A 10,125-nucleotide genomic window follows, 5' to 3' on the forward strand; every position below is an offset into this window, starting at 1 on the left:
AAGCAGTACAAATGGCTCAGTGCAGCTCACTTCTGTGAGACAGCTAATACACTGGCAGTCCTTCAAGCCACCGGGTAGTCCTCTGTAGAGTAATTCAGGCAATCTGACCACAGGCAGCAAACAGCAAGGCAGGTCACCAACAGCAAGCCAGATGACAGGGTCTGACACTCCCCGGCTCAAGTGATGCATACTCCAGTAACGTGGCGAAGCAGATCTTGAAGGAACCTCAAACTACAGTGACACAGACCACTGGTTAGGCATCCCACAGGTAGTGTAGCTTGCAAATTGAGGCAGAGAACAAGCTAAGGCAGCCTTTCACTGATCCGATGATCAAAGAGAAAGAGACAAGAAAGGCAAGGCTCACTGAGCCCTTTATCTCTCTGCCCTTCAATTAATCCCACATGTGTTCCTTGGCCACGCTGGCACAATAAACCTCCTATCACATAAATGTAGGGGTAGTATCCAACCTGTCAATCTGGTCACACAGCCTGATGATGCCTCCTTTTGGGTATGGCCTTCTCCTAAGGAGGACCCAGGGAACCTGCCAGAGTCCTGCCAGGCTTCCACACACTTTGGATCCACTGGACTTTGCACTGTCTGGCCTGTGATCTCCCTTCCTTCTGTATTACTCTCTGTGTCCGTATGAGTCTGAAGATGGTCTTACGCACTAGTCCCAGAGTTATGAACTTGAGATGGACTGGGTGGGGTGTTTGCTTGATCTATAATTACTTCTTAATATAAAGCTCTCTCTTATACGTATGTGAGTGTCACTGGATTTATGTCTCTAGTCAAATCGGCCTAGCAAGTCTAAAAGAACAGGAAATCAAATTCAGAGTTACAACTTCAATAGAACTCATGGCTTTATCTGGACTGGTATGTGACGATTAAGACATTGATCAGGAAAGGGTGAGATTCAGATGATTAATTGTGTGAAGACAAATGAGAGAATCTGGAAGACATAGTAGACTTAAAAACTTCAAATTCTACATAATCTGTCACTCTTCCTTTTGATTATACATATTTTCTCTAATTTGTTTGAAAAAATGTAAACACCATAGTGCAGAAGTCATTTATAATTGGAGTAAACACTCATTACATTTATTCCCCCAACTTATTATATTTGCAGAACTTTTAAGGGAAAGGAGAAACAGCATGCCACAACTTGCCTATTTAAACATGAAAATCAGAATCAGATTTGCAAACTCAAATAATTACAAGACTTTGTTCATTCATATTATTAAAATTTGGATGCAATATGTGACATTGATTATAATACGGCAGATTATATAATATGTATGATATTCCATCAAGTCCATTTTTTAATCATTCTATTGGGGGCTTGTACAATTCTTATCACAATTCCATACATACATCCATTGTGTCAAGCACATTTGTACGTTTGTTGCCATCATCATTCTCAAAATATTTGCTTTCTACTTGAGCCCTTAATATCAGCTCCTCATTTTCTCTGTCCCTCCCTACTCTCCCTCCCTCATGAACCCCTGATAACTTATAGATTATTGTTATTTTGTCATATCTTACATCCTGATGTCTCCCTTCACCCACTTTTCTGTTGTCCATACCCCAAGGAGGAGGTTATATGTAGATCCGTGTAGTTGGCTCCCCCTTTCTACTCTACCTTCCCTCCACCCTCAGGTATGGTCACTCTCACCACTGGTCCCGAAGGGGTCATCTGTCCTGGATTCCAGGTGCTTCCAGCTCCCATCTGCACCAATGTACGTCCTCTGATCCAACCAGACTTCTTTGTGATTCTCCTCCTGCGAACCATCAGTGTTGACTTTTCCTCTTAGTAGCTCTCCTGGGCTGATTTCTGCAGAGTCCCTCTGGTCTGTGTTACTCAGTTGCCCTCTTCCCAGAAGTCCATTCCATCAAGTGTAAAGTATTTATATAGCAACGTTTTAGAAGAACATTATTTTCAATGGCTTACTCAAAGTATCATGATTGTTTCTAGATATTTTTTGGTTCCATTCCTGATACTTGGACTCATCAATGGCTTACATGATGTTTCAGCTCCACTGATGGAAATTCCATAGGAAGATACTTTTCAAGGATCGCCGTAGTTTCTAGTTCCTTGTAATTCTTCCTTCTCCTCCCTCCCATTTCTCAAGTACTTAAATTATATGAGGGGGTTTAAAGAAATCCATGGAAAAATTCCATTATCTTTTAATTCTGTTTTTCACAGATTTTATACATGTCCCCCATATATCCATTTGTGTATTTATTTATTAGCCTAATTGAAATATAAAATCTACGAAGTGAAATGAAAAAACAGCATGCTGTGGGCCATAAGATGTTCAGTGGCTTTGAAATTGAGCTAATGGTCAAGCCACCAGACAATTCAGACAATCACAGAAACAGGCTGAGAATCAGTATACATTTTATTAACATGTCTGGAATATAGGGTTATCTCTCTCAAAAACTGCCCAGCTTCTCTCACACATCTGGGGTTTTTATACCAGTCTAAGTGTCAATACATGTGTATTGTTCGATTGTTTTCTCAGAGTTTAATGGCGTTCCCATCTGGGAGAACTGTCTACATTCTCTTGAGTAACAGACTTTACTTCTTGGGACCTGACTGCACCCTGCCTCTTCATTTTATATTAATATTCTTACAGGAAACATCTTTTCTAAGAGCAAATTCATTCTCTTAATGTATGAGATCATAACCCTTTGGTTTCTAGTTTCTATTTTTTCATTGCTAGCTTTCTTATGAATTAAGAATTCTTATGAATTGCTAGCTTATTTGAATTAACAATACAATAATATAACACTAAATCTCATACTGTATGTTCTGGGACAATATTCACATAGGAAAAGTTAAAACAGTATTATCAGGAATAATGTTTAAATGTTTGTTTTTTTAAACATAGTATCTACTTTATATTCTTAAATTATCTTTTATTAAGAAAACTTGTTAAAATCCTTCTCTCAGTTTAATTTTGGGAAGGATTGAATATTAGATCAAGTATACCTATGTAGTAAATACCCAAATTATGTTTTTCATACTTTCTAAAAGAGAATGTTCAAATGCTCAAGAGTTATCCATTTAAAATATTGTATTAATCAATATTCTCTATGTCTCTATTTTCTAATATGTATTCCAAACAAAAACAAAAACGTGCTGTGTGCCAGTGGCTTTGAATTGAACTAAAGGTCAAGTCACCAGCCAATGACTGTGACTACACAGAACTCAGACAAAATTCATGATTAAAGGGTTTGTTAAGGAAGTCAACAAGCTGTAATGTCAGTGAGAAATGCTCAGGGCTGAATTGTTTACCAGGTTATGTTACAAAATTCTTTCAGGTCTGCTAATAAATGTCCATAGGAGCATACATACCACTCAGCTGAAATATCCTAGCTTAGGAAATCCAACTCCCTGAATTAAGTGCCTAGAAGTACCCACTACAGTAAGCTTCAGCCCCAATGCACTCAACTACACTTCCGTGTATCAGCAAGCCCAACCTTCCCAATTAGGTATCCAAAGTACTCCATTCCCAAAGCTAGTCTTCTGCATAGAACCACTCACCTTTACTTGCTCTGTGGGTTGGGAAGCCCATCACTGGGTTCCATGCTCTGGTTCCTGGTTCTGCTGCTGCTCTTTTGATGTTATAGCTATCTTCTGGATTCAGGATTTTCACTATATAAGATTCTTAGGTACAGAGCATACAGTCAATTCCTTACCCTTGCTGGTAACTAGATCCCTCCCCCTGATTTTAAAAAGCCTATTTTATATGTAGCATGATGGCATTACAGGGAATCCTGTTAATAATTGCTCTCAATTGAATCATATCTATATCTTTCCCCCACTTTTTTTACCAGACCCATGTAAAAATATATACATAAATACATAATTGCACTATATATCTATGATTATGTATGATTATATATATAGAAGCTTATGATTAAATTGAGACTGCCAATATAGCTAAGGAGGTTGGTAGCATAGTGAGTTATACATTGAGCTTCTAATCATATGGTCAGTGGTTCGAACCCATCAGCTGCTTCACAAGATAAAGGTGAATCTGTCTACTGTTGTGAAAACATAAAGTCTCCGTAACTCAAAGAGTTAGTTCTACTCTGTCCAGTAATGTCACTGCGAGTCATAATTAACACGATGACTTTCGCTTTGTGAGGGGAACCAATAGCTCCATGGCTACTCACCCACCATATAATAAAGGGAAAATAAAGAAGTTGCAGGATTATGCCGATAGCATGATAACATATTCTTTGTTTCTATAATGATTTCAAATCCCATGAGGTATAAACCCCAGTACACTTTCAAAATACATGGATGTATACACACTAATGATCTTAGAAATGTTAGATCTTTGTGACATTCTCTGTCATTAATTGTGCCAGTAGGAATCTGTAAGTCAATAGAACATTATATAGAACATTTCTGAATTTAGACATAGACGTATGTCAAGAATATGGTAATCAAACTTAATGTTTTGTGACCTTTAACCTGGCCTGTCATGATAAAAGAAGATAGAACATAGTTATAACATAGTCTTTATGAATTAGACTTGAAGAAAAATTCCTAATTCAGCAAATATTTAACTCAGAAGAAAATACATACTTCTCTTTGATGTCACATAGATGCTTTCATGTGGTGTGTTGGTCTCAAATTCACCTAAATTTCTGCTGACTAACTGAGAGAATACAGAGGCAATGAGAATCTGATCTCAAACACTGCTTATAAGGAGCCTGTTCTTAATTCAACTTCCTCACTTTAAAGATAAGAGTTTGAACTTTAAAGATTTAAACTCTAAATTTTGAACTACCTTTATATTTATAAATTTTGTGTGTTAGTCAGGGTACTTTAGAGAAACAAATCCACATAAACTCTTATGTATAAAAGAGAAGTTTATATAAAGGTTAAGTGCACATCAAGAAAACATCCCAACCCAGGGCTGCCCAAACCCACAAGTCCATCATTAACCCATATGTCTGACACCAATCCAGAAAATCCTCCTCCATCTCACAAAACACATGCAATGATACCAACTTCAGGAGGAAAGCTGAGTCAGTGAATGTGTAAGCATCTCAGCGCTGGCAGGGGTCTCCACACGGCTGCTCCAGCACCCAGGGCTGCATCAGGGTAGTTCCATGTGGCTTCTCCTCAGGGATGTCTTGCAGGAAGTGAGCCTTGCCAGCTGAAGCAGGGAACTGGCTAAGGCACCTGCACCCTGGTCTGACCATCAGAAAGCAAGAGACCTGAAAACATGAATGGCAAGGATCATCAAGCCATTTATCCCTCTGCCCTTCAATTAACCCCACATGCGTTTATCGGCCAGGTTGGCACAATAAACTAACTATATCATTCTGATTCTAATTTTTGAAATAAATATTTTTATGTGAATTTTGTGTTCTGTGAAGACTACTTTGTAATAAACTGGTTTATGCATGACAATCTTGAGCATATCTTTATTAATTGTCTAAGAGAAAATCCTACACAACCTAACTTAATTAGAATATTATAAAAATAAGCAAGTAAATGAGATTATCTAAAATTCAGAGCTGAGAACAAATTGCATTATTTTACATAATTATATGATTTGAATAAATTAATTCTTTAAAATTATTGTAAATCTTATCCTATCATGATATCTACATATATATTATTAGAAGCAGTTTAAATTCCCATATTAACCTCCAGTTTGATGATTCAACTGTATGAAAGAAACAATTGGAAAAAATTTATCATCTGCTTCTGATGACTCAATGGCGTGTTTTTCTGTACTTACATGTAATAAGTGTGCTGGTTGTGTTGTTGGGTAGGTGTTGGACTTATAAACTGGAAAGCCAGTGATTCAAACCCACTAACAACACTGCAGGCACAAGATACCATCTGCTTCTGTAAAGATCATCTTGGAAACTTTATATAGGGTTATTGTAAGGTGAAGTCAAATATATTGCAATGGACTTGGTTGGGTTTTTACATTTTGTAATTACATTTCTTATGTTTATAATGTTAGTAAAATAGCAGTTTATATATTTATAGTTTTTGAGATCATGTTGCTGTAAAGTAAATCAAAATTGATCTGTAATCATTATAGTAACAAGTTATAAAATAAAAGTAAATAAATAAATCATGAAATTTTAAGGAAAACAGCAAATGTTTTTTAAAAACAAAACAGCAAATATTTTTAACTAAAGACCACCATAGAAAAATATTTAAATCAAATTTCATGATTAACCTTAGTATAGTAATGTTTAAAGGAAATTTATTTCTTGGCTTTTTAAATGCATAGTAAATCATAAATAATCATGTAATTTATTTTGTTAGAGACTATTTATCTTTCCTTTTCAATTAGATCTATTTGTACTAAATATGTACTTATTAACTAATTGAAACTAGTATTAGTATTATTAGTTTCAGATACAAATGCAATACAATGTTAACATGTTTAAATAATAAATATTTCTTAGTAGGTAATTTTGGATAAAGAACAAACACATGGTAAGTAAAATCTGATTTAATGATACATATGACTCATTCATATTTGTGACACACATCTGTCACCAAGAAGCCCCACATATTTGTGACAAATATAGCATTATTTTTGAAAGTTCAATTTTATGATGAAAAGACTTCATTATCAATATTAAATAATTTTAATAAAATTAACAATGTTCAAATAAACCATTTCTACATGTAATCTTGTTTTCTCAGATTATTAAATTGGCCTCCAACTTAAATATATGACTGCCAAGCAAATATCACCTATATTTAAAACAGGGTTGATCTTAGGTATGCACTTTGATTTCTCTAATTGTCCATTCATACTTTAAAGTTAATTCAATGTTTTGTTTAATAGATAAAAATAATGCTAACCTAAGAAAATACTCACACACATAAAAAGAATGCTAGTCTAAGAAAATACTAATTTACATAAATAGTAACTAAAATACTAATAATACCATCAAGTAAATCTTAAAATTGAATTACTGAAATTTGAATGTATCTTACAATTTTGTGCTGCTGTATTACCCATAAGTTTAAATTGTTCAAATATTTATTTCCACAGTTCAATAAAAACACCTGTAAGTAGAAATGCAAAGGTTTTATTGCTGCTTCTTATCTGGCTTTCTCATGACTCTAGCCCCCCTTGTTCCCCCTAGGAGATAACCAACTTTTGTGTTTACTTAGCACTAGGTTCGCTCTTAACAAATATTGATTTAAAAGGAACAGGGCTTCAATTTTAGTATAAAATTGTAGACTGAAATTTTTAAGTCAAGGTATTTCTTACATACTCTAGGATACTCAAAATTCAACTTCTCAGCAATTCTGGAATAATACCTAAGAATATGGAAAGAATGAATTATGCCTTCATTACATGAAAATGGGCCACATGGAAATGTAAGCAATATATTTGAAATGTACAGTGATGAGCTGTCAAATCAGCTTTTCCAGTCAAACATATGGGTTTTTTTTAATCTACTTTTTTCCCTATGCATTCTCATTTATCAAACATAATGCTTGGCTTTATATTCTACATAGAGCCTTTTCTAAAATTTCTTAGTTTCATTCTTTTCTTTTCTCTGATAGTTTATTTATTCCTGGGTACATGAGCAGGCAGAGAATGATCAGGGGAGCACCAGCAAATGTATTCCATCCATACTTGAGGTAGATGTTCACTCCTTTGCATACGCATACTGGCATGTCACCCTCCCTCTAACTGTTATTTCAGGACAGGGTATTTTATACTCTTTTTGACATATGACTTAGATAGGTCAAAGACAGGTCAATTATGAGGGGAAGGGCCGTACAATTTACTTTTAATTAGGGAATTAATATTTAAATATCACCTATTTTACCTTTTGGAATTTAAGGTTTAATATCTTATATATAGTCTAAGAGTGATAAAATTCACTGGAAAAGAGAGTCAGGATTTCAATTTCAATCCCATCCTCCCTAACAGTCACCTTGAATTCTTGAACACTTTACAAGAAGAAAATTCTGTGACTTGTAAATTACTTCCAATTCTCTTGCTTCTGAAATTATATCAAGACTAATTCAGCACCCAATGGCCCACATTTAAACAAAGTATCATTCCCTGAAAAATATTTAGAGTATTGTCTTAATTTAATTACCTTATGTAATTATTTCTTATCTCGATGAAAAGTCTATAAACACTTTGAGGTAAGGCATAGATTATTTTTAAATTCTGCAATTTGCTTTAGCATGCTTTCTGAGATGAAATAAATACTCATCAAAACTCATTAAATTTCCCTTTACATAATTAAAACAATACAATATTTCATATTATATATTATATTATGTATTTTAAATGGTAGGAAATCTTTTAATAATACTATTTCATTTTAGATTATTATAAATAATACATGGCACTTGCCGCTAATCTAATATTCCTTGTAATATGAAAATAATCTTTATTTAACTATTATGGGACATTAATTCCAATGTAACTTTTAAAACCATGTCTCTCTGTTACCTTCAGACAAACCCAGTGCCATCAAGTCCTATCTGATTCAAAGCAACTCGGGGCAGAATAGAACTATAAATCTTTACAGGAATAGATGGTCTGCCTTTGTCTCAATTTAAAACAGATGATTAGACAATAGGAATTATAAATATGCTCATGTCTAAAAGTGGAAAGTATTTTTTTTCTGGTGTGCATGTTTGTATGTGATAGAGTGGAAGTACAAATACAAAATTACCCAGTGTTTATTTCTTTTTAGTAATGTTTTATAATTGATTATATGAATTATATATCCTTGAGTAATTTATAAAAATCTGCAAAGTATTTCTTGAGAAGACATTTAGTTGATTGGCTAACACTCCCACTAATTTTAAAGTTTCGGTTAGTGAAAGACAGTGATCAGGCAACAGGTTTGAAATTTGAAATTTCAAATCTGAGTTTGAAATTTTACAAAATAAATTGGGTCACTCTATATAGTCTTATCTATTTAAACAAAGTACTCCACTTTTGCTATACAGCCTACATTTTTTAATTTGTTAAGATGAAGAGTTGTCATTAGTATTTTTTCTTGAAAATAATGAGCTAATAACAAGCTAAAGATTACATATGCTATCATTGTTAGGTGCCATTGATTCAATATTGCATATTATTTACCTTATGTGCAGCAAAGAAACATCTCCCAGGCTTGTACCATTTTTACAATTGTTCTTATAATTGAACCAACTGTTGTAGCCACTGTGTCAATCCATCTTATTGAAGTCCTTACTCTTTTTCAATGCCCCTCTACTTTACCAGCCATGATGGTATTTTCAAGGGAATGGTCCTTCCTAATAACATGTCCAAAGGATTTGAGACAAAGTCTCACCATGCTTGCTTCGAAGGAGCGTTCTGGCTATACTTCTTCCAGGACAGATTGTACATTATTTAGACAGCTCAGGGTAGCTTCAATGTTCTTCAACAGAGCCACAAATCAAATGCATCAATTCTTCTTCTATCTTTCTTATTTTATGTCTAACTTTCACATGTATATGAGGCAAAAGAATATAACATAGCCTGTTCGGCAAGATGGCAACCGGGTAGGCAGCTCACTCTATGAGCTCCATGGAGATCAGTGAGTTGGGAGATCTAGTGGCCAAATAGGCATTCCAAGGCCTGTCAGTTAATTCCTGCAACAGTCGTTTTATTCTCCTGCACTTGTAGGAACTGGTCAGGCACCAGCTGATGTGCTGCTGCAGACTGCAGCATCCTGGCCAGCTGCAGAGTACCAAGAACCAGCAACCCAGTGGAGATTGGTGCAGCTGTGGTTTGATATCCCAAATGGCACGGGCACTCCCGCTGCCCATTAGCGCATCCCTCCTCCAAGACCAACACTTTCTTTGTTTCTTGTTCCTACTCTGCTTGGCATTCCTCACCCCTCTAATAGACTAAGCTGGCTACCTCTAGCTGGGAGCAAGGGACCTCCACCCCTGCCACATCCCCACTCCCTGAAGTGTATGCTCCCACACAGAGGCCAGCACTTTTCTTCAGACCATGGTGTGCATAGCTGCAAAAGGCCCCAATGGAGGCCTAAGGGCTGCTGGAGTGCAATGCAGGATGACCTCAGAACCTGACTATTAAAAGGGCCACCCCAAACAACAGACTCCTATAGGCTAGGGTG

This window comes from Echinops telfairi, unplaced genomic scaffold, assembly GCF_000313985.2.
Source record: "Echinops telfairi isolate 266 unplaced genomic scaffold, ASM31398v2 ScPeMD7_2186;HRSCAF=2738, whole genome shotgun sequence".
Classification (NCBI taxonomy): domain Eukaryota; kingdom Metazoa; phylum Chordata; class Mammalia; order Afrosoricida; family Tenrecidae; genus Echinops; species Echinops telfairi.